General features: G+C 42.5%; 1 long non-coding RNA gene across 2 annotated transcripts in view; it reads left to right on the forward strand.

Moving 5' to 3' along the window:
- Positions 1–19,791, forward strand: part of LOC111548271 — a 93,902-nt gene extending 74,111 nt beyond the window's left edge. The window contains exons 1-3 of one of the 2 annotated variants that reach the window (XR_002733352.1): positions 11,391–11,610; positions 15,787–15,886; positions 18,810–19,791. This is a non-coding gene — a long non-coding RNA (uncharacterized LOC111548271). Of the gene's footprint in view, positions 1–11,390; positions 11,611–15,786; positions 15,887–18,809 lie in introns of those variants that run through there. The other variant, XR_002733353.1, reaches the window with a different exon arrangement.
- The last annotated feature ends 4,469 nt before the right edge of the window (positions 19,792–24,260 follow it).

Consider the following 24,260-nt stretch of genomic DNA (forward strand, 5'->3'; position numbering starts at 1 on the left):
TTTTTCTGTCCGCTGCCGTTTCTGCTTCCAGTGTTCCCTTCCTTCTTATCCATTTTTTTTTTTCTTTTTTAAAATGGAGTCTCGCCCTGTCACCCAGACTGGAGTGCAGTGGCGTGATCTTGGCTCACTGCAACCTCTGCCTCCTGGGTTCCAGTGATTCTCCTGCCTCAGCCTCCCAAGTAGCTGGAATTACAGGTGTACATCACCACGCCCAGCTGTTTTTTGTATTTTTAGTAGAGGCAGGGTTTCATCATGTTGGCCGGGCTGGTCTCGATCTCCTGACCTCAAATGATCCACCCATCTCGGCCTCCAAGAGTCCTGGAAATACAGGCATGAGCCACCATGCCCAGCCCCTCTTACCCTGTACTTACAATATGAACTTTGAGATGGAGAAATACATAATCGACACTGTTGTTATTGTATGTTAAAAGAGAATCTGTAAGCTAGGAGAAAGATATGTTGTATTGTGTGACTCCTCTGGGCACCCAAATGGGATTTATAAGATTGTTTCAGTGGGAAGAATGTATTTTCATGGCAAGAAAACTTTTAAATAGTTTATTTGGAATAAACTTTTCAACAAAACCATTGCAAGGAGTGGAGAATGGCATTTGCACTGTATTTTCATCTCCTGGAGTCCAGAGACCACCTGCTTTTCTTAGGACTTGTGTTGTGCACCTGGCACCTAACTTCTGTTAGGAAAAGTGGCACAGGAAAATAGCTAATGATAAAAACTTGTGACTTATGTGGCACTTTGTCATTTGTAAGCCCTTTCATAAACAATATTTCATTTAATCTTCACAAAAATCTTGTGAAGGGGCTTTTCCTTTTCCAATTTTACAGAAGAGTAAACTTAGGTCACATCCATGCCTCTTGTGAAGAGACGAGTGTTATCAGTTGCAGGCCCAGTTCTTAGTCATCCTGTTGTCTACAGAGAGCAAAGAGGTCCCCCCAGGCCCCTCCTGATTTGTTAACACAGGTCTCATTGTGTGAATGAGTTCAATCCAAGCATGTTTATTAAGGGTACTTTGAACAAAAGTCCAGCCCTTTGCCCTTGCCTGGGATTTTCCTGAGCCTTCAATAGAAATCTATCAAGAGGAGAGTGTCTGAGACCTCTAGTGCTGAATACATGCTCTATTCAGAGAATATTTAGGGTAGACCATCCCATCTTCCCAGCTGTCTTAATCAACCAAAAAAATTTGTATAAGCCTATAAACTGCAGCTAAACTCACATCTATTGTGGTTATATATGTGGACTGATGGTGGCTTTTTCCCTCTACATTAATCAATTATGTTTTTTTCTAAGTTGCCTTTCTATCTAGCCAGAATCTACTTAAAATAAAAGTGTGTAGGACTTTGAATTGGAAAACAGGTTGGCTGTATCCAGTAAAGCTAATCACATCCTTACCCTATAATGCAACAATTCCCATTCCTACGTCTACACCCAAGAGAAATGACTGACAGACAGGTACAAGAATGTTCACAGCTGCTTTTCTGATATTCATCCACGATTGGAGATATTCCAAAGGTCTATCCTCAGGAGAATGGACAAATTTAATATTACAGAACAAAACAATAAGAATTACTGATGTACACCAGACCATGGATGAATGAATAAAACAAGCAAGATCCAAAAGAATCCATTGATGTGAGGTTCAAGAACTGCATAGCTGATGTATGATGATAGCAACTGTATCGGTATTTATCTCTGTGAGGACAGTTGTGGACCAGGATGGAGCACAAGGAGCCTGTTGGATGCTGAAAGTATTCTTTTTTTTTTTGAGATGGCATCTTGCTCTGTCACCCAGGAGTGTAGTGGCACGAATTTAGCTCACTGCAACCTTCGTCTCCCGGGTTCAACTGATTCTCCTGCCTCAGTCTCCTGAGTAGCTGGGACTACAGGTGCGTGCCACCACGCCCAGCTAATTTTTGTATTTTTAGTAGAGACGGGGTCTCACCATGTTGGTCAGGCTGGTCTGGAACTCCTGATCTCATGATCTGCCCACCTTGGCCTCCCAAAGTGCTGGGATTACAGGCGTGAGCCACTGCGCCCAGCCAAAAGTATTCTATTTGTGGACTCAGTAGTGATTACATAGATGGAGATGTGAGTTGGTATTCATTAAGCTCGTACTGGATGCTGTGCATGCTACTCAGTCTACCCCTGCAGGACCCAGGGACTCATGCCTCCGCCGCTGGGAATGTTAACATCACAGGGCTCTCGACTGAGTCCATCTCTAGAAATTGCCCTTGGTTATGTTCCTCCCCGAGAATAGCCAGCATGCAGAGACTGGTCTTTGGAGGCAAAGACCTGAGCCCGTGCCAATTAAGGCACCTCTTCAGGGCCATACCAGTTCTGGAGCTCTTATAGGATCAGTCAAACCTTTCTCATGACTGCATTGCAGCCCAGCTCTTCTCTCTGTCGTGTGCTGCTGCTTTATTACCTAATAGGTAAGGTTGGCTACCTGTTTTGTAGAGCTCAATGCAAAATAAAAATAAAGATGTGGGCCTTCATTCATACATTATGAAGAATTCCAAAATGTTGACAACAGAGCTCTAGACGAAGTGAAGGCCCTTCTATGTGCACAACCTGGTACTGTGGCACGGGTTGTACTCTTGTGAAGTCAGCCGGGTGCTAATCTGGGAGCACTCCCCAGTCAACTACCAGAATGCAAATCTCTGTCTCAGAGTCTCCTCCCCACAGGGAAACCTGGACAGTGATGGAGCTTCATAGTGAAGATTTAGGCACTTGACTGTACCTGCTATATTGAAGAAAAAATTAACAAAATAGTAGAAAAGAAATTGTAAGAGCATCTGGTAGGATGAATAATGCCTCCCAAAGATGTCCACATCCTAATTCCCAGAACCTGTGAATATAATTACCTTACATGGTAAAAGGAACCTTGCAGATTGAAGAAAAATTAACAAAATAATAGAAAAGAAATTGTAAGAGCATCTGGTAGGATGAATAACACCTCCCAAAGATGTCCACATCCTAATTTCCAGAACCTGTGAATATAATTACCTTACATGGCAAAAGGTACCTTGCAGATGTGATTAAGTTAAGAATCTTGAGATGGGGAGATTATCTTGGATTATATGGTGGGTCCAATGTAATCACAAAGGTCTTGATAAATGGGAGTCAGGAAGCTGACTTTGAAGAGGGTGGAAGGGGCCACAAGCCAAGGGAGCCAGAAGGCCCCTGGACACTGGAAAAGTCAAGGACACAGATTCTCCCCTAGAACCTCCAAATAGGAACATGACCCTGCTTGTATGCTGATTTTAGCCCCACAAGACTCCTTCTGGACAACTGACTTCCAGAACTGGAAGAGAATAAATGTGTTGTTTTAAGCCATCCAGCTTGGGGTACTTCGTTATAGCAGTCACAAGAAGCGAAAACAGAGCTGCTGCTATTCTTCACTTACGTGGGGACTGGTCCTCTGTAAAAGCAAGCTGGCTAAAGGGATCTAGGAATGACATGGGGAGCATTTTCCCAGACTTGTCACCCAAAGCTGTCCTGGAAGGATGCGGGGCCCGATTCTCTGGCTTCTTTGTCCTGGATGTGGGAAGTGTAGACTCCCTCTGCAGGCCCTGGATCCTGGGACAGGGATAGAGATCCTGGCCACGGGGCAGGGGGAGTGGGCATGGAGAGCTTCTCTTCCTCTGTGGCTGACTGGGAGAGACAATGTTTCCATCCCCATCTCCAGTGCATTTGCTTTTGCCTAAGCTTCTAGGTCACAGGCCATCCTAGGGTGGTTTTTCTGAAGCCCACCTCCTGCTGCCCCTGCCTGTATTCTTCCCGGCTCCTCTGCCCAGTCTGGATCCATCTTGGCTGCTGCAGATATTTTGGTCCTTGCTGCCCCGAGTCCCGCATCGTGCCTGGTATCCTGGGCAGTCATCTCTGCAACCAGGCCTCTGACAGCACCTGCTCCAACCTGAGCGTTTCCCTGGCCTGGGGCCAATCAGAATTCTCCAGCCCCATTTCAGATCACTGAAAATGTCAATTCATTTTCCTCTTCCTTATGGTGAGCTTTCCAGTGTCCCCTGGATTATCTTGATGTGTTATGGGAGCTCCATGTTCTCAGGGTGTAGAATTTGTTCTTTCAGAATGAATGTGCTAATTACAGGCCTCTGTAAATCGTGCTTCTGTGTACTGCACGGTGAGGAAAGCATAACAAAAAAATAACTCCACGAGTTCTTCTCCTTCCAGCTCATGGAAGTCAGCCCTGCGGGGTGCCCCCAGCCCATTGGCACAGCAGTAGAGACAGACGTGCAGGGCATAGGCAGTGACTGCCTGGGCTGATCTGAAGCATTTGCCCAGGGCATGTTGTATTTAAATTGGTTCTCTGCTAGATTGGCTGGAAAACGGTCAGAAGTTCAAATGAGGTCGGCCTTGATTCCTTTATTAGTTGTTTGGTTATTGGGAACCCCAAGGAAAGAGGGAATGATCCCATGAAAAGGCATCTTCATGTGGTGGCAAGAGCACATGGGTCAGACACAGACAGACCCGGGCTCACAAAGCACTACCACTTTCTAAAAGGTAAGATTTTGGGCGAGCTCCCGGTCACCTCATTCATACAATGGGTAATAATAATATCTACCTTTTAGAGTTGTTGATGAGTTAAATGAAATGATACAAATAACCTCATTTAGTACCTGGCATATGGCAAGGGCTCCAAACCGCCGCCCCCGCAATAGTCTCACCTTGCATTATAGTCTAATTATGCTAGACTTCTAAAGATCCAGGCTGCAGGCACTACCAAACACGAATGTGGAACAGTTTTCTTATTCTGCATTTTGTAATTTCTTATTCTGTAATACTGTTCTTCCTACATACTGAGCAATGGCTCTCAGGTGTGCAGGGAAAGTATGGGTCCCTATTAGAATAAGTCACTGCTCAGCCTTGCCCTTCAAATTAGATTTGGATTTGCTGCTCTTGGCATTGTTGGAGGAAAAAGTCTTTTTCAAATTCTTAAGTGGAATTAGCACCAAGTTTGGAGGCCTCAGGTCGCATAGTTTTTCTATACTGTGAGGAAGGCCCTCCTTCATTTATGAAGGCTGGGGCATGAGTTTCACTGCCCTAGAGGTGGGAAAGCCCAAGCCTGGCTCTTCTAGCTTAGTGAAGCATGTGGTAAAGAAGGGATGAGTCAGAGAACGACCCCTGGGGAGTGGCAGCAGTGCTTTAGAAACACTGGATAGGTACAGGAGAGGTCTCCTGAAAGATGGGACCACTTGAATGCTTGCCTGCCTTGTCTTCTAAGAAGATGCCTATCCTCTGTCCCTTCCAACATGATGCATATTGATAGTACAGCAGTGTTGAAAGGAGGGGGCTAGATCAGTGAGGTTGGCTTGAACATGGTGGAGTGTGGGATGCAAAGATCCCTGTCCCCCAGTGATGGAAGGTGTAGGGCTGTGGCTGGGCCTTTGAGCCTGGTGGTAATTGGCCCTAACCATGGACTCTTAAGGGGAGGTTCCTCATGTTGAGGACAAAAAGTCACACTCTGGAGACCACAATATGATGGTGATAAGCTGTCCAGCCACTCAGTAGCAGAGACCAAGGAAGATCCAGAGGACACCATAGATCCAAGGACCTTCTCTCCTCCTTCCACTCCCATGCCTGGGAAGACACAGTGAGCTCCCCTCACACCTTCTGGCACCATCTTAGGGAAGAGGATGAGCGTTTGCCTAGGGAGACAACAAAAAAGGCTCCTTTCCTGAGGGCTGAACTTTGCATAGACTGGCTATTTAAACCAAGAGGAGATTATTCAAACCAAAGAGACAGAAGAATGCTTAATTGGCACATGTATGTTTTTCTGCTACCCAGGAAGAAAGTATGCTAAGCACATTTTCTCTCCATCTGAGTGTAGTGTAAGTATATTCGCAACCCCAGTAGGTATTAAAGCTTTGTATGCAAGTTATTTCCATTCTGGTGATGGATGGGGATGATATATACAGCATGGAGGAAATAGATTCTCAGGGTGGTCAGGCTGTGGACTGGGAGGCAGGAGGTTAAGGTGATATTCTTTGGTAAAGTGCTTTCCATGATGGAGAAAAGTCCCTCAAGCACTTCATCAGTGCTGCAGTCTTCAGAGCTAGTACATGTCGTGGTTCTGATTTAATGTTCTTCAAGTCTCTTTCTGATTGTAATTTGATTTACTATTCTCTCCTAAGTGGAGGGAATCTGCTGGCTATGACCAAGAAATAGTCCAGTCAAACCAAGGCCATTAATTCATAGGCATTGGCTTATATGTTAGTCTCGATTAATTTAATTATGGTGAGTTGGCCTTTGGCAGACAAAGTATGGGGACCAACAACATCAGGACTGTGTGCCTTTAAGGCCAAAGGGTATGGCACTTCTGTGTGGTGAATTTGTTAGAGGCGATGCCACCCCATTCTCTCCCAGAAATGTTCCAGAATCACAGCATATCTTTCCCATTGACCAACAAGCCTTTTTGTAGAATTAATTAGTTATTTAAGTCTATGATGGAAGAAGTTCTTTTTCTTTTTTTTTTTTTCTTTTTGAGACAGAGTCTCACTCTGTTGCCCAGGCTGGAATGCAGTGGTGCAATCTCAGCTCACTGCAACCTCTGCCTCCTGGGTTCAAGTGATTCTCCTGTCTCAGTCTCCCGAGTAGCTGGGATTACAGGTGAGTGCCACCACACTTGGCTAATTTTTGTATTTTTAGTAGAGATGAGTTTTCTCACCATGTTGGCTAGGCTGGTCTCAAACTCCTGACCTCAGATGATCTGCCTACGTTGGCCTCCCAAAGTGCTGGGATTACAGGTGTGAGCCACTGCACCCGGCCAGAAGAAGTTCTTAAATGTATCTTTGGTTGCTCTTGGCAGGCATAAATATTTTATGTCTCTGATCCCAGGTTTAGGTTTTACTCATGCACTGTCTCAGTTTGAAAAGGGATGTAGCTCTTGCCAGGCAGTCTCCACTTCTATTATTCCCAACTGAATAAAATCACATCACACACAGTGGAATCACATTGGATGAACACCTAACTTACTCAAGTTCAACTGTATGAGATCCCTATGTTACTGAAACACTAAGGGTTTGGTCTAGGTCCCGTTGCTTGCTACACAGAAAGGCAATCACTGAAACAATGAGTATTGCCAAGGAAGAAGGCTTTGACTGGGTGCCGCAGTGGAGAACTCTCAAATCAATCTCCCAGGCTGACTAAAGTTAGGGGTTTACATAGCAGGGAAGCAATGTAACCATGTGTGGGAAAACAGGAATTAGGGATGGGTAAGGAAGAGAAGTTGGTCAACAGGAAGCAGGTGGGCAGTTAGGCAGTCATGATGGGTGAATGGTCTGACAGTGATCTGGTGAATTTCAGCTCCTTGATACTATCTGGGAGACCTGATGGTTGGTTGTCTGAAAAAGGAACTCAGATAAGACAAATGTAACTTTCTCAAGTTTTAAGACTGGAAGCATCGATTTCTATGTTTATTCAAAGAAACCTTAAACATCAGCTCTATGGGACAATTGGATCAGTTTCAACTACAAGAGGAAAATGACAATTTCAGGGGTATCATTGGGAAGAGAAAGATGCATCACTGGAAGACATACAGGATTAGTCTTCACTCTTCATAGTTCATCAGACATTCAATTTTTATGCAAGCACAGTAGCATACTGGGTACTGTATACCAAGCCACATGTACTAACAAGCAAGGGCTGTGAAGCCAGATTTCCAGTGTTCAAATCCTGGCTCCACCACTGAGTGGCTCTGTGACCTTGGGTGAGTGTCACTAACTCATTCTGTGCCTCAGTTTCCCACATCTATAAAATGGAAGTAGTCATCATACCTACATCTTAACACTAGAATAGTGTGGGTCATAGTAAGCTCTTACTAAGTGCTAGGTGTTATCATGATTATTGTTGCTTGGCTTAACAAGCTACCTAAGGGATTTTCAAGGGCAACTTTCACTCCATATGACTATTCCATTACTTGCTGATGTGATAAATTTCATGGGGCTTACCTACAGAAAGCAGGACCTGTAGGACTGGGAACATCTCCAAAGTTCAGTCTTCTCAGGGGTCCCAAGAATTATGATCTTCCAGCTCTGTGGGAAGGAGGGTCACACTCCTGCTCAGGCTCCCTGACCTCCTCATGGCTAAGCTAACCTTGATGGAAACTTCCAACAAAGCATTTCCGCAGAGTGATCCATAAAGCATGACCTAGAGCTATATTAAACCTACAAAAATCAGCCTCCAACAGTGAGAAACAGTTTTATATGATAAAGTAGTGATTACATTTTCTAATGATTGCTCAAAGTATTCTGTAATCTACAGGGAATATATTTCACAGCTCCCGCGAGCCCTCCCAGCTCCCCTATTTTTCATTCTAAGTTTAAGTAGAGCACAGAATATGAGGAGAACAATCTTGGCATACATTATCCTTTTGGGAACTCAATATATGCCATATCCATGTAATTAACCCAGGTTTAGCCAGCCTACTCATGATGCTGCAACTTGTCCTCAGCAACAAGGATGAAACATTGTACAAATTACCCATTGGGACCCCCGCCCTCACCCCGTTTCTTTTTTAAAAAATAGGATCATATTTTTCAGACTCTTAGTAAGCATTTTCCATTTCTCAGCAAGAAATTTTTTTTCTGTTAAAATGTTTAGCACTGTGGTTGATTGTGAAGTCTTCAGAGGTGCTTATGGTGACATGCAGTCTAATGTCTAACATTTCATCAAAGGAGCTTTCCCATCACAGAGCACAGAGCTGTTTTTCCAGCTTATCCATCAAACTGGCTTCCAAGGCAAGCATTCCTGGCTTGAGGTTTGAATCCCAAGAGCAAGACTTAACAGTTTTCCTGCAGAAAGAGCAGTGTCCCTTCCTTTAACTTGCAATTGCTAATCATGAAGAACATGCTCTGTATTCAGATTCTAATAAGCTGTAGAAAAGATAGGAGGACAGTAGAAAGCAGAAAAGCAGCATTTATTGGGTCTATTTCAGGGCTAGGTCAGTGTTGGAGGGGCAAGTAGCTTTGTTAATTGATTTCAAAGAGGGAGTCATTGTCTGCTGTTGAGAATGAGGCTGTAAAGGTTATTTTCTCACTCAATAATATGCACTGGGTCCCAAAGACTTCTATTTAAAATATAAAGCTATAATGATATCATATTCTATTATAGAACATGAAACATTAAGTTGAAAGGGACTTACAGATAAATAAAAGCATATACACATAGTACATATATATATGTGTGTGTGTCTGTACGCACACACAAATACATGAGCACATGTCTGCCCCAGTGTCAAGCTTGATGCTGTGCATGTGTGTTTCATCAAAGAAGCACAGATTTGGAAGGGGGCTATTATTTCCAGTGACTTGCTGCCTCGGGGGCAGCAAATGGAAAAGAGCAGGGTAGCCTGCTCTCCCAGCGATGTTCACTGCATCTGAAAGGTCATGTCATGTTTCCCAGCAATTGACTCAATGGGTTTGGATTCTGCAACATAAGGTCGGGCCATTTCCACTTTGCTTGTGTTTCCTGGGGAACGTGCCTTCCAGTTGTTTTCACATTGACCTCATTACCCAGTCCTGGTGATAAGCTTGGCATGGACATGTTGTGGCTGTGGCCGGCTCAGGGCTGCTTGCCCTTACAGACCCCATGCCTCTGCCTTGATCAGTGTGGCTGGGGATGCCTATGCCTTGGCTCAGAAAGGTCTGATCCCTCCCCTCCCCCTGCAAAGGCCCTCTGCATACAACTGAACAAAGATTACAGGAGGACCAGGATGTGGTGGAGGGGCTGGGGACCCTTCCTCCAATTTATGCAAGGGCAGGCAATGAAGAGGAGAGTCAGGAGACACCCAGGCCTCTAGTCTCAGATCTTCAATGCATGAGCAGAGGGACCTGATCAACACCAGTATAACATTTCCCAAATTCCCCAGCTCCTTTTCAGAGTGAATGTTTTCTAATCAGTTCTGGAAGCTCATTTTGAGCAATGAGAAAGTGATTTTCTCAAATCCACTGTCTCTGTATACCTCCTGTCTACAAACATTTCTGCTGGGTCTCTTTCAAGGGAATTAGAATACTTTCTAAAACATAATTGTTTTGGCTCTGGGAAGTGCACTCCACCAAAGTAAAAATACTCAGCGAACTCAAGGTTTTATTTCCCCAAATGACTGAGGGACTTGAGCATGAATCAGTGATGAAATGCTTCTATTAGCTGAGTCCTAGACAGTCAATTAGAGGGGGCTGGGCTGGGCTGGGCTATAAGCCCATGAGGATCTAGACCTGCCATGGTTCCATCCTTTGTGTTGTGATAATGGGTGGGTTATTTAAAATCTCAGAGTCTGTCAAATGGAGGATTAGTATGAGGATTGAAGGAGATCACACCTAGGGAGTACTTAATAAAGGCTAATTTTAGTCATTTACCTCTGTTTCCGGTTTTCACTATGGAGTGATTTTATTCACCTGGGTCTGGCCAATTACTTGGTGAAGCCGGAAGAGAGAAAACCAAAGTCTGATGTGGGGGGAAAAAAGTTCTGGACCATGAAGGTCGATCAGGCAGTAGAATAATTTCACTCAGGAAGCTGTCACGACTCTAGAACTAGAGATATTCAAGGAAAAATTGGATGTCTTACTTAGGGAAATAATATTGGAAGACTTTGTGTCCTTGTGTATGAGTCTGAAGGAGATGACCCAGCAGCTGATCTATAAATAAAATGCTTTTTTTGTTGTCTAAGATTTGGGCACTGTGGGAATGGCAGGATGTGTCGGGCACTTTGAAAAGTGATAATACAAAAGTATGGCAGTACAGTGAAAGCCTGATGTTTCTCTTCATCACAAAAACTATATTCGAAATGTGAAGCCCATTCTAAAATGCAAATACGACCAGGCTGCTTCCTGTCTTACAGTAGACTAGTCTACTCTGTATAAATGTGTACAATGAATTTTTCAACAGAAGAGAAGTTTATTTTTGTGCTTCACGGTCTGAGGCAGCTGTTGTTGGTTGGTGGGAAGCTTTCTTCCATATGACTCAGGAATCCAAGCTCCTTTTGACTTGTGGTTCTACTGTCTCCTGCCCCCTTGTCATCCTCTACATGAACTGGTGAAAGGTGAAAAGATTTGTAGGAGGGGCAGTCACCTATTAAAAGCCTTGGCCAGAACAGGCGCCATCTTCTTTTTCATATTCCTTTGGTTAGGACTCAACCACATGGCCACACCTACCAGCAGAAGCTGCTGGAAATTAGGGTCAGCTGGACCCCCAGGAGGAAGAAGAGGAGATGGCTCCAGCTGGGCAGCCTGGGGTTTTGGCACATTCTGTTTCCTAAAGTCCTTCAACTGATCCTGCACTGCTCTGAGATTGCAGCATTGACATCAGGCAGTCACCATCTGTTATCTTTGAGAAACGGATAAAAGCTATGGATCTCTCTCCATGCTTATACCCATTGCCAATTCTGCTTGCAGGTTTACAGAGGGTTCCCAGATGCCATCAGTGGAATTCCTAACCTAGAGAGACAGAGAAATTGCTCTTGAAGTAATGTTTTCATGATGGACTAGTGCACCTTCAGAAGACCTGCAGTGGATATGGAGCATGTAAGGGGCTAATTTCGATGTCAGCATCCCTAGGATTGGTTGCTGGGGAAATACATAGAGGTAAGCTGCTAGCCCGAGCTGAGCTGTTTCCTCCATAGTGCTGCTAACAAGGCTCTGCTTGATCTCAGTCCTCTGCTGTGTGGCTCCCCACCATGAAGCCGAGTCTGACTTGTGTACACAAGGTTGAGAATCCCCAGGCTCCAATTGTATAGAAACGTGTGCAGGTGTCATAATTAGCCATTTCCTGCCAAAACCCCACAAATAAGCTACAATCCTCGAGACAACCCTCTGGAACCTTTTACAGAATTGTTTGCAGACCAAATAATATTCATCTGTAACCTGCTTAATTACCCAAGCCATATATTTAACTGCCCCAGACTTGCTGGTACAAATTTTACAGAGAATCGGATGTAAGGGGAGTTAATGGCAGGAGGGCCTCTAGCCACCATGTGGAACTCAACAAAGCAGAAACCAAGGCTGGTCTGCCCACAGACCAGTCAGATGGGTGCAAGGTTGCAGTTTCCTGTTCTATTCCTTGCCTGTCAAGACCAATAAACATGTCACGAAGTGACCAGAAACATGTGGATTTGGAAAGGCAAACATTGACATTGAGCACACTGTTCCAATGGTCTGAGCTGCTTCTCCTATCTCTCTTGAGGGGAAGTTAAGGCACTAGATTGTATAAAAAGTGCAAAACCCCCTTAAATACCTGGTTTTCCACCTTCTGACATTTCCCGCATATCTCAGGAAATACATGAACTAAACGAATATTTTCCCCTCTAAATTAAGAAAATCAAGTTTCATGTTTAAAAGTCTAAATGATATTTAGACTAATGAAGGCAAGGGCTTGAATTACGCTTGCTAAGGACCTAGATGAAGTCTTCCCTCCCCCTCCTCCTGCAGCTGTTAGCGAGACGTTGAGGGAGCCACTGTGCATTTTACACTACAAGAGAGATGCCTGCTGGGGATGGCATCCTGTGATCTGCCGAAATGTTCAGAGTCGGCACTGTTGGATAAACAATTGTTCAGGTTATCTGGAGATTCATGCAAATGTATTTTCATCACAAAATTTATTTGTAAGTGCATAGACACAGCCACAGTCTCTCCATTCAGAGAGTCACAGTTCCCATCTGGTTTTGCAGTTTTGAAAATCATGTTATACCTGCTAGCCTTTTCCTCACCACAAAGGCTGTTCCTGGGCCAATGTAAACTTAACTGTATGGTTAGATAAGAAAATTCAGATGAGAAAGTATTGTGTGAAATACAATGTTGAGAATATTGGGAATGAACAAGATGTAACAGGAATACAGAAACAGTAATATTCTCTCCCATATTTGCAAAGTATAGTATGTGTGAGTGTGTATGAAAGAGAGAGAGAGAGATTGGATGGCATTCCTTTGAACACAGCTTTATTTAAAAAATTGAAATAAACTTACATTGTTTGCTTTTCTTATTATTGTAAATAAGGCTTCAATGAATATCTCCCTGCAAATGACGTATTTTCTTCTAAATAATTTCCTCCAGAATAAATTTTATGCAGGGAAATATTTGGCGAATGGGTATGGATTGGTTTTTGGTTTTTAAAATATACATATTGTCAACTTACTTTTCCAGAAGAATTATACAAATTTATGGTGTTACCAGGAAATAATGAATTCAACAATTTCTCTGCAATTTTTTCACTGTTGGATTCTGCCTCATTCATTAACTAAGTCTAAAATGGTCCTCATTATTGTTTGAATTTGCTTTTCTTTTATTTTCTTTTATCACAATAATATTTTGCTGTGTGCTAGCTTACTTTTTGTATTTTTCGGGGAATATTCAAATATCATGACTTTTGATTTTGCTAGATAGTGTTCTTTTCCATTTGAAGGAGCCTTCTATAAAACATCAGCATTATCCCTTCAAACATGTTGAAATTCATCGGTGATAATTATATGCATATGTACAAAATGTGCATAACAATTCATTCCCTGGGCTATTGCACTGAATTATTGTGATAATGCATTTGAAAGTGCTTTGAAAAATCCCTAGCATTATGTACATGGAGGTATATGATGATCTTAATATGGAATTTATACTTAGTTAAAAGTATAAGTAAAAATAGAAATATACTCTGGCAATAAATAGTTCTATAGGAACTCATGTGCCAAAGATCTGGGTATTTTAGCTAATCATAGGCTCAATAAGAGAAAATATTGGAACCCAAGTGATAAGAGGTTAATATGAGCCACAATTTATGCCTGAATATGTGATGCGCTTTTCCTCCAAAAATTATCCATCTGAAAAAAAGCCACCTTATATTTAAGGTCTAATAAGTTTCTCATATTACAGGAAACAAGAATATATTGTATTATGAAGACATATTACCTCCATCAATGCCAGTTTTGAGGCTTACAGAGGCCCCTTGACAGAATTAGTTAAAAAAAAAAAAAGGAAGCAAAGAAATTTCACATCAATTTAGTGATTATTCCTGGGTATATGACCTCACAGTTTTAAATGCAAAATGTTGATTTAAACAAGATTTTAATTGATTTTTAGAGATCACTTGACAAAGCCAACAAATAGGGGGTTATATTGTGGAAATCACACATCTATAAACCTATGAGATGAATTTGAAAAGCCCAGCTGCCTAATATTATGCAAATGGACACTTGTGGCTTGGGGGAACAACATAGTAAATGCGCCACACACAGATGTAAACTTAAACCTTGAACTACAAGTGTAACTACAATATAAAATAGTATGGATGACTCTCATGAGCATAATATTGACTAAAAGAAACTAGACACAAATAACTCTTACATAAAATTCAAAAGCAGGTACCTTTAAACTGCTGTGGTCCGAGTCAGGATAACGGTTTCCCTCTGAAGAGGAAAAGAGCGGGGCTTCTGGGGCACTGGTTTGTAATGAGGGCCAGAGTCGTTCTCTGGGCTCACTTTGAGCAAAATCAATAAGCCAAACACGAATGATTTGTGCCTTTTTCTGTATATATATGTTTTACTTAAATGAATTTTTTTTGTTGTTTTTTTGAGACGGAGTCTCACTCTGCCGCCCAGGCTGGAGTGCAGTGGGGCGATCTCCGCTCACTGCAAGCTCCGCCTCCCAGGTTCACGCCATTCTCCTGCCTCAGCCTCCGGAGTAGCTGGGACTACAGGCGCCCACCACCACGCCCAGCTAATTTTTTTGTAGTTTTAGTAGAGTCGGGGTTTCACCGTGTTAGCCAGAATGGTCACGATCTCCTGACCTCGTGATCCGCCCACCTCAGCCTCCCAAAGTGCTGGGATTACAGGCGTGAGCCACCGCGCCCGGCTGAAACTTTTTAAAAATACTACACTTTGAGCAATTTAGAGCTAAAGATGATATGTTCTGGAAATCTGTTTTATTTTATTTTATTTTTTTATTTTATTTATTTATTTTTTTTTGAGACGGAGTCTCGCTCTGTCGCCCGGGCTGGAGTGCAGTGGCTGGATCTCAGCTCACTGCAAGCTCCGCCTCCCGGGTTTACGCCATTCTCCTGCCTCAGCCTCCCAAGTAGCTGGGACTACAGGCGCCCGCCGCCTCGCCCGGCTAGTTTTTTGTATTTTTTAGTAGAGACGGGGTTTCACCGTGTTAGCCAGGATGGTCTCGACCTCCTGACCTCGTGATCTGCCCGTCTCGGCCTCCCAAAGTGCTGGGATTACAGGCTTGAGCCACCGCGCCCGGCCTGAAATCTGTTTTATTTATGTGACGCTGAAGGTGGCTCCAGTGATGGCAGGGATGATGTAATGATGCAAATGAAGAGTGAATAATTTTTTTTTGATGATGTGTGTAGAAAAGAAAAGCCACGTTTTTATTTTGTGGTGGTTGTTGAGATGGGAGTCCCACTATGGTGCCCAGGCTGGTCTTGAACTCCTGATCTCAGGTGATCCTCCTGCCTTCACCTCCCAAAGTGCTGGGATTAACAGGCATGAGCCACCACATCCAGCCAGAAAAGCTATGCTTCTAAATTGATCTATTCTATTAGAATGTGTGATTCAGAATAAATCTGTAATTTAATTCCTAAATTACCAAATTCAAATTTTAAAGTAGACTTTTCACTATTTCATTCTAATTCTTCAAATTTATATCTAAGTTGGTCAAAAAGTGTGTTGTGGGTTCTCCCATTGGCAAACTGTAGCATGGCTTTGTTTGGTGGGATTTTTTTTTTTTTTTTTTTTTTGAGAAGCAGTTTGATCTCATCTTCTGCATGTTTAGTACTAGGTGCAATGTTTTAAAGGGAAGACTTATATTATGAAGCTAGCTCAGAAGAGGGTAACTAGAGTGCTGAGGAGTTCCTACTTGGAAGGGCTGTAAGGTAAGATAAATCTTGATGTAGAGAGTGTTTATGAATACGGGAAAGGCTGTCAGGTGCAAAGAGGCTGGTACAGTCAGCTGGATCCAGGGAAGAGAACTAGGATGCATGAGTACAGGGCACACTTCAAGCCAGTATTAGGAAGAATTTCATAATGACTGGAGCTCATTAGAAGGGAGATGAGATATCTTCAGATTAATCCCCACAGATTCAAGAATCCCTTAGATTAATCCCCTAGAAGATTCTAGGATAATCTGGATAATTATTTGCTAGAGATGTGGGTGGAAGGGATTTCTTCAATGGATCAGGTCTTTTTATGATTTCTCCCAACCTCAAGAGCTCATGATGTCATGGTTCCTTTCTTAACTGTCTCCAGCTGGTCAGCTCTGTGTCTGCAAAGTTTAGAAGGTGAAGAGCTTATTTGCGAAGTGGTCCACACCATAGAGTCAAGCCATTTTGGCCCCAACCAGGAGCCAGGATAATCTGGTTTGATTCTTGACAGGAATCAAATGAGCCAAAATAACATTTGTTCTCTTAGTTATTTTTTCTAGGTCAAACTTCTGAACCACTGGTGTGTTTTGTTTAGCTTAGAAATTAAAACAATAGCTTGTTGCTCACATTTAAAAATAAGGAATTTTTTTTTTTTTCTGAACTTCAGATTCCTGGGTTTTTCTTGAAAAGCCTGTGGTTAGGCAATGCTGGACCCCATTCCCACAGGCAGCGATGGGGTCCCTGTGTTTCTTGCATTCTGTAGAGGGGCTGGCATTCCTGGGCTCACTGGGCACCCCCCCAACTGCTTCCCTTATTCACTCACATTATCTGCCTGGCCCCAGAAGCTGTTGAGCTTGCAATCCCTTTTCTAAGAAATATTAATAGTTTTCCTTTCTTTTGCACGTAATTTCAGTTGCCTTTAAAATCAATTAAATTTACAGTGATTAGTCCATGGTAATGAAAAAACAGAGTCTAGTGCCTGTCAATTTTATATTCCAAGTAAAAGTGACCCTAAGAAGAACTGGTAGAATATCTGCTCACTTGCTTTTCAATGTGACTTTAGAATTCTATTTTTCTTGTGGCCTTAATCTCTTTGCTCCTTACTTTCTTCATCTGTAAAATAAAGTTACTGCAGTAACAGACAACTACTTCAAGAATAGTTTTTGTGGATTAAATAAGGTCATGCTGGGAAGCACTTACATCAGTGCCTAGCAGATAGAATGCTCTCAGTAAACATTTATTAAAAAGAGGGAGTATAATGAAGGAATGATCTAAAATTCATATTGTCTAAAATATGCTCAGTAGAATACATTGAGCTAGAAATCTCAAAATATTTGCTGTGGCAATAAATTGACAAACATTTCAATAATTTAGCTGCTATTGTGTTTGGTGGGATTCATAAAGGGCACGCCATTGTCATGTTCACTTTCCAGCTCTCCTGCACCAACCCAGCGGTTACCATAGCTCTAGAAGGAGCTCTGTTAGGCTGGGGATGATCACTTGATGAGGCTGGTGTCCTCTAAAAAGTGGTAATAGTTTCCCCACTTGCTTATCTAGGATATCTCTTGAGGAAATTGTCTTCAAAAAGAGAAGCAAGACTAAAATCTAAACAAATGAACAAACCAAATAGTTAATTCCTTTCGGAATAAATGGAACAGCAAAAGTCTTTCAGGTATTAACTTGGAGTCAGCCAAACTCAAGGTTAAGGGCACAGTCTTCCAAGACTGTCAAGTTTCCCCAAGACTTCTGACACCACTTACAAGTTTGGGAGTCCCCAGGGCCATCCTCATATGAGAAAAGGTAACAACAAATTTAGGGGTTCCCATGGACTCCCTCAGGTTTGATAAATTGCCAGAATGACCCACCGAATGCAGGAAAGCACCATACTTAAAATTACAGTTTTATTATAGCAAAAGGACACACATTAGAGCCAGCCAAAGGAAGAGACACATGGGACAGGATTTGAGACTCAGAGGGTCACAAATGTAAAGCTTCAGTGTCCTCAGGGATGTGTTACCCTCCTGTTGTTGAAGTGTGACAATGTGCAACATTGTCAGCCTATGAAGGTCACTGTCTTAGTCACTTTGTGCTGCTCCAATAAAATATCATAGACTATGTACTATACATAAAAAACACATATTTATTTTTCACAGTTCTGGAGGCTGGGAAGTCCAAGCTCAAGGTGCCAGTGTCTGGTGAGGGCCCTCTCCTCATAGGTGACACTGTCTCAGTGACCTTAGAAGGCAGAAGACCAGAAGAGAGCAAACTCACTCCTTCAAGCCCTTTTATTAGGATCCTAATTCCATCCATGAGGGCTCTGCCCTTGTGCCTGAATCTACTCCAAAAGGCCCCACCTCTTAATACTATCACATTGGTGATTACATTTCAACACATAAATTTTGGGGGGACATTCAGATCATAGCAGTCACCAAATATCAGTGTCCAGAGTTTTTATTGGGGTTTCATTATGTAGGAATGATTGATAGAATCCTTGACCAGCTGATTACCTGATTCAGTGCCGCAACCCTCTGATCTCACTGGGCTTTCAAGGTAGCCAGCTTTCACCCTTAGTCATCTATGAGCACAAACTCTCCAGGGGCCCACAATGAGTCACCTCATCAGCATAAGAGGGGTCCACCATGAATAACAAAGGTACTGCTATCACTCAGGAAATTCCAAGGATTTAGAGATTCAAAGGCTAGACTGCTGCTCTTTGGGTAGAGTTAATTCTTGACTACACAGGCACCTACCTGGGGCAGGCAGCCTCTGTCTGGTCAGCCACTGACCTCCAAGTGACTGAACCAAGTGACTCATTTCTGGCAAATAGAATACTAAAAATGTGATGGATATCATTCTGGGATTAGGGTACAGAAAGGCTCTGACTTCATTCCCCATTATTCACCATCTTCTTCTTTTGCTTCTTGCACTGAGGAAGGCAACTGCTATGTTGTGAGCTGCTCTATGGAGAGGCCCATGTGGAAGGAAGTGAGGGAGGCCTCTGGCCAACAGTCCAGGAGGAACTGAAGCCTTCAGTCCAACAGCCTGTGTGGAACTGAATCCTGCAAACAACTCCGTGTGTGAGCTTGGAAGTGGATCCATACTCAGTCAAACCTTGAGATGGGACCCCATGCCCTGCTGACACTTGATTGTGGTCCCAGCTAGGCCACTGCTGAAGTCTTGACTCAGAGAAACTATGATATAGTAAATGTTGTTTCAAGTTGGTAAGTTTTGGGATCACTTTTTATATAGTGATAGTTTTTATATACTTTAAAATAACACATTGCCCTATCCTTCGCTTACACTTTTCTCTTGGAACTCTGCTTGCCCATATATTACAAATACCTTTCAGATCATGGGCTGAAAGGTGGATTATGGATGCAGTGTTTAAATTTAGCAATGTCACTTATGACTGTTCATATGAGCTTTGCTGCGTAAAATGTTGATATTAATTTGTTTCCCTCTAAGACATTCTTAATGTTTACCTCTCAGTATTTTCTTTGTAGTCAATTAATATAAGATGAATGTAGTTTGTAAGTTTTGCCTTTCTTAATTTGTATACAAAACACACAATGTCTAACTATTGTTATTTAAAGATTAACTAGGAGGAGGTGATGGAAACTGTTTAGGTGATGGAAACCTTCTTTACACATTAGGTCTATTTCCCCTAACTTGAGTATATATTAAACTAGTGGGGGATTGAGCTACAAAAATACTACTTGGTGAGAATTTTTTTTAATACAAATACTCAACTCTGAAGTTATGTTTTTTGTGGAAAGCTATCACTTTGGAATTTGAATTTTCTTGGAGCTAAGCCACTGGTAGTTGTAAAAGCTACACCTGTAAATTTGTTCCCTAGAAGATACTTTCGTTTAGTGACCACTTGTTTCTCTGTGGATAAATTCAATTATAAATTACAATCGAATTGACTTTTTCATAGCATCCTTCACTCTCCAAGTATCTCAAGTCCTCTGTGAATTATAAAGTAATTACAGTGCTCAAAGGACAGTTTCATAATTGTGTCCATGAGTACAGACTTTCTCTATGTTCGAGAAGGGCTCATTCCCAGCCAGGAACATTAAGTTGGATTTTATTGAGACTGGGGACTGCTGGTCCAGACAGCTGGGTGATCCCCTGTGCTATTTTGAAAAGTATCCTGGGATCTTTAATTTCCACCTGGATGGTCAGGGAGGTGAGAGAACGGCCCTCACTGGGTGTGACCTTGTATCCCACTTGGGGTCTTGAACCAGGGGACCCCCAACCCCAGAGGTGAGATGTGCAATATGGTCAATTATACAACCTCTTAATTATTTTTGCTGAATCTCAAGTGTATTCTCATGGCCTGTACTCCCCCATGTGGGTTCAGATGGTGACCAAGAAGAAATGTTAGAAAATTCCCAGAGAGCCATTTCATGAGAATGTTTTCATTGGTTTGTGCCTGATACTGTTTTGTTTTTGTTGCTGCTTTTTAATAACATTTTTTTCTTTCTGTGGGGTCATTTGTGTAATACACAGGTGACAAACACTCAAGGTTATTTGGTCACATGCCACAGCTTTCCTTTGGCATATCTGCAATGAAGGAGTCTTTCTGTCTTTCTCCTTTTGTTCCTTATCATCTGTTAGCTTGGCACAGCTGACTGAGCTGTTAAGTGATTACTGCATATTTTGCACCTCACCTTGAGAGGCTTTGGTATAAAAAGGTGCTAATTAAGCTGAAGCTCCTGGCCCTCTTGCCTATGTGGGCCCCAGGAAGCAAAGCAAAAAGACCTTAGGGAGCTGGAGCTTGTGTGTGTGTGTGTTTGGTTTTCAGCATTTTGAGGAATTGTTACTGGAGCTTATAAAATAATTGTTTTAGACCTATAAACACAGCAAATTCTTCAAACTATGTATGAGGTTGGCTCAAAAAGCCACATAAAGGTAGCTTGGCAAATCAACTGTTGATCAGTTTGTGGCGATCGTAAGTCTATATATGCTGGATTTGAATATTTTCTGTATTTAAAGAAAAATAAGTACATTATAAGAATAGTTGTCATCTCCCTCTCTAGACTTGCCTTGTAGATATTTGAAATGGGGATTAACATATTTAAGAGTAGCAGGAAGTGCTATTTTATCAGTGTCTGGAATGGGAGGTGAATTCACGTCCCTGCCTGGACTTGTTGACTAGCTTGCTGGGTTGTGAGAACCACGGCATTCTCCTGGGAATTGGTTCCAGGGCACTGACTGCATTTCTTCTGAAGCTAAAGCACTTAGCTTTGCTTCCATGCCTTTTAATATAATTTGTAGGCTTCAGCAGATTTCTAAAGTACACCACTTGATATCTTTCACAGCTCAAGGTAAATTCTGCAGCATGAACTTACAGAAGTTTTTTTCTTTTACCTGGGGTGAGAACGTACTTTTTTCTAGTGCTATTTTTTTTTTCTGGGATACCTTTCATCTGTTTACATGAATTTCACTTTTTCTTGCTGTATTAAAAAAATCACTTAAGCTGTCTACATAGGTGTGAAACTTTCGGTTGTGATTTCCTTGAAGTTAGTTGGAACTGGAACTTTTTTTTCTGTATCCTGAATGGCTCACACATTCCCTAACACAGAATGGGTACTCAGTGAACAGTTGTTGAATCAGTGAACAGTAATGGATCAGTTCTGTCAGACAATGGATTGAATTATTTTTACACACTTAGTTCACTCATGGACTGAACTAACCTACTCATGGGCTGTTTGGGGCATCAAGTGGTATTTATATATTTCTGGAGAATGTAGAATCACCTGGGTTAACAGTGTTTGCAGGTGACATTCGATTGCAGGGGCCCAAGGAACTATGGTTGAATTCTGCTTGGGCATAGGCCATTTTCCACCAGCAAAGTTATGAGAACCTTTTTTTTTTTTTTTTTGGTAACTGATACGAAATTTTCCGTTCTGAATGACTTCCAGAAACTCTCCTTCTGCAGCAAATGAATAAAATGTTTTGAGGGAATTTGAGAGGAGGGTTGGGTCTTTTATCTCTCACCTCTAGCAGGAGGACGCTTGCAGTCTCTTAAGAGGTGTTCCCTTTATGAATTGGTGGAAGGACAGAAGCATCAGCCAGCCCATTCGTGCTTGGGGACAGAGAGGGAGCTCATGAGCACAGGTCATTCTAATGAATGACAGCTGTAATAATAAAGACATGCCATCCATGCTACTTTTTGCAGAAACCAGAAACATCCTTGTGAAAGTTAAAGGGAAAAGAAAAATGTGTACTTTGAGGCGGGTGTTAACAGGGGACAGGAGGTGGCGACATAAAGACTGGTTTAATGTGTCTCGTTGTAGCCCCTAAGGCTTTACCTGACCCCATCACTGTCACAACACCTTCTCCGGGACTGACAGTCTTGGTAATTGATGAGTTGGTGGGGGCTGTTTTCTGCAAACACATTAAGGCAAGAGGAAATACTCTGGCCCCCACCTCCCCACGCCTGGCATGGGGGACCTGGAGGCGAGCAGACACAAGGCCCGGCGGTGTTGAGGGGAGAAGGAATCAATTCTGTCAACCAGACTGCCCAGCTACTGTCAGGCACTAGGACCTTTCACCCGCTCCTTGGAGTCATTAGAACTCCCAAATCTCTTTGCAGGCCTTTTCTATTAGACACATACTCCCATGTTTTGATTTTTTGCTCCCAAAGTCATTTTTTTAAATAATTACCTGCATTGAACCACACTTACCATCTGTGGGCTGAGAGCGGGCAAATGATTTATTAGTCTTGGTTTCTAACGGTGTTGAGCAGCGTGGGATTGATCTTGCTGGTGACACACTCGGTGGATGCACCGATGGGTGGGAGGGTCAATGTCAGGATGAAGCTTCTTGTGGAGCTGACATGCATGTGGGGACCCGGGGTTTGGTGTTTAGTCGGCAGACTGTGACATTGCAAAAGTGGAGTCTCAAATCAGGGTGGGTAACAGGAGGCAGAAAAAGCAGTGAGGGAGCTTCTTGGGATGTTTTACTTTAAGCAGAAAGTAAAACTGCATGAAAAGAGGAGACAGAGTATGCAACTCAAATCATTGCCAAGAAGGCTCTGAGTTTCTTCTGCGCACACTGCCTGCCTTGTATTCAAGGGTTTGACTGTGCAGAGGCCAGTCATGTTGGGGGACCCTGAGCACTACACTTGGCATTTGGGTGTATCCTGATGTACATCCAAATCAAGATATCCATCAATATAGCCATTTCCACTGCTTGACATTATGTTTTGGGGCTAGTTTTTTAAAGATCAGTGACTGGATTGTAGCTCGGCTGATTGGATGTGTCTTCTTGGAGACTCACCTGTCCTCCCCGATGAGATGCTGACTACACAACAGCAGTCACTGTGCTGGGCACACGGGCAGTGTTCAGGAGATGTGGCTTCCTTCCTTCTTCTTTCATTTCTTCCTGCCCAGAACAGCAAGGCTGAGACTGATAATAAAATTCCTGGAATGTGGAGAAACTAACGTGGGGAGAAAAGCAGAAATGTATTGCAACTTCCATGGGCTTTGGGCATTTTTGGACCTCCCCCCTCTCTTTTCTACAAAAAATGCATTTTAAGACATATTGGTATAAAGATGGAATTATTCATAGTACATATTAAAATTTTTCCACTACCTAAAAGTTTGTGATTTTATTGTCTTCTTGTTTTTAAAATAAACTCAAATATTTTCAAAGGTCCTTAGAAGAACTGTGGGCCCTGGGCTCGGTGCCTGCAGTGCCTGATAAATCAGGCCTGGAGAAAAGACATCAGTGACATTTTAGTGTTAGAAAATGTAAAATATCATGATTGTTTTCCAATGATATACTAAGTAAGACACATAAGATGTGTTTTGATTTTTTTTCTTGATGTATGCTGTGGTCTTTTAGTTATAAATGCTGAATATTGTTAAAAGATAAACTGAGGCACAATAAAAATTTAAAGAGTTTATTTGAGCAAACAATGATTTGTTACAGAAACACCAGGGGTTTGAGGTCCTGTTGTTCACTGCACAGAAAGCCAATCACCGAGACAATGAATATTGCCAAGGAAGAAGCCTTTAATCAGGTGCTGCTGCCCAGGAGATGGGAGATCAGTCTTAAGTCCACCTCCCTGACTGATTAAAACTAGGGGTTAGCAGGGAAGAAATGTAACAATATGTAAGAAAACAGGAACTAGGGAGGGGCAAGGAAGAAATCATCAAGAATGAGGGGCCTGACATCTCATTGCATGTGATGATCTGGTGAGTTTCAGTTCTTTGATACTCTTTGAGAGGTCTGGGGTTCCTTTCTTGTGGAAGGAACTCAGATAAAACAAATGTAAGTTTGAAGCTGTAAGATCAGAAGGATCAAATTCTATGTTGATCTAAAAACTGTCCATGGGACTACTGGGTCAGTTTCAGATTCATGAATCAGGCAGCTC

This window comes from Piliocolobus tephrosceles, chromosome 6 (genome assembly GCF_002776525.5).
Source record: "Piliocolobus tephrosceles isolate RC106 chromosome 6, ASM277652v3, whole genome shotgun sequence".
NCBI classification, from domain to species: domain Eukaryota; kingdom Metazoa; phylum Chordata; class Mammalia; order Primates; family Cercopithecidae; genus Piliocolobus; species Piliocolobus tephrosceles.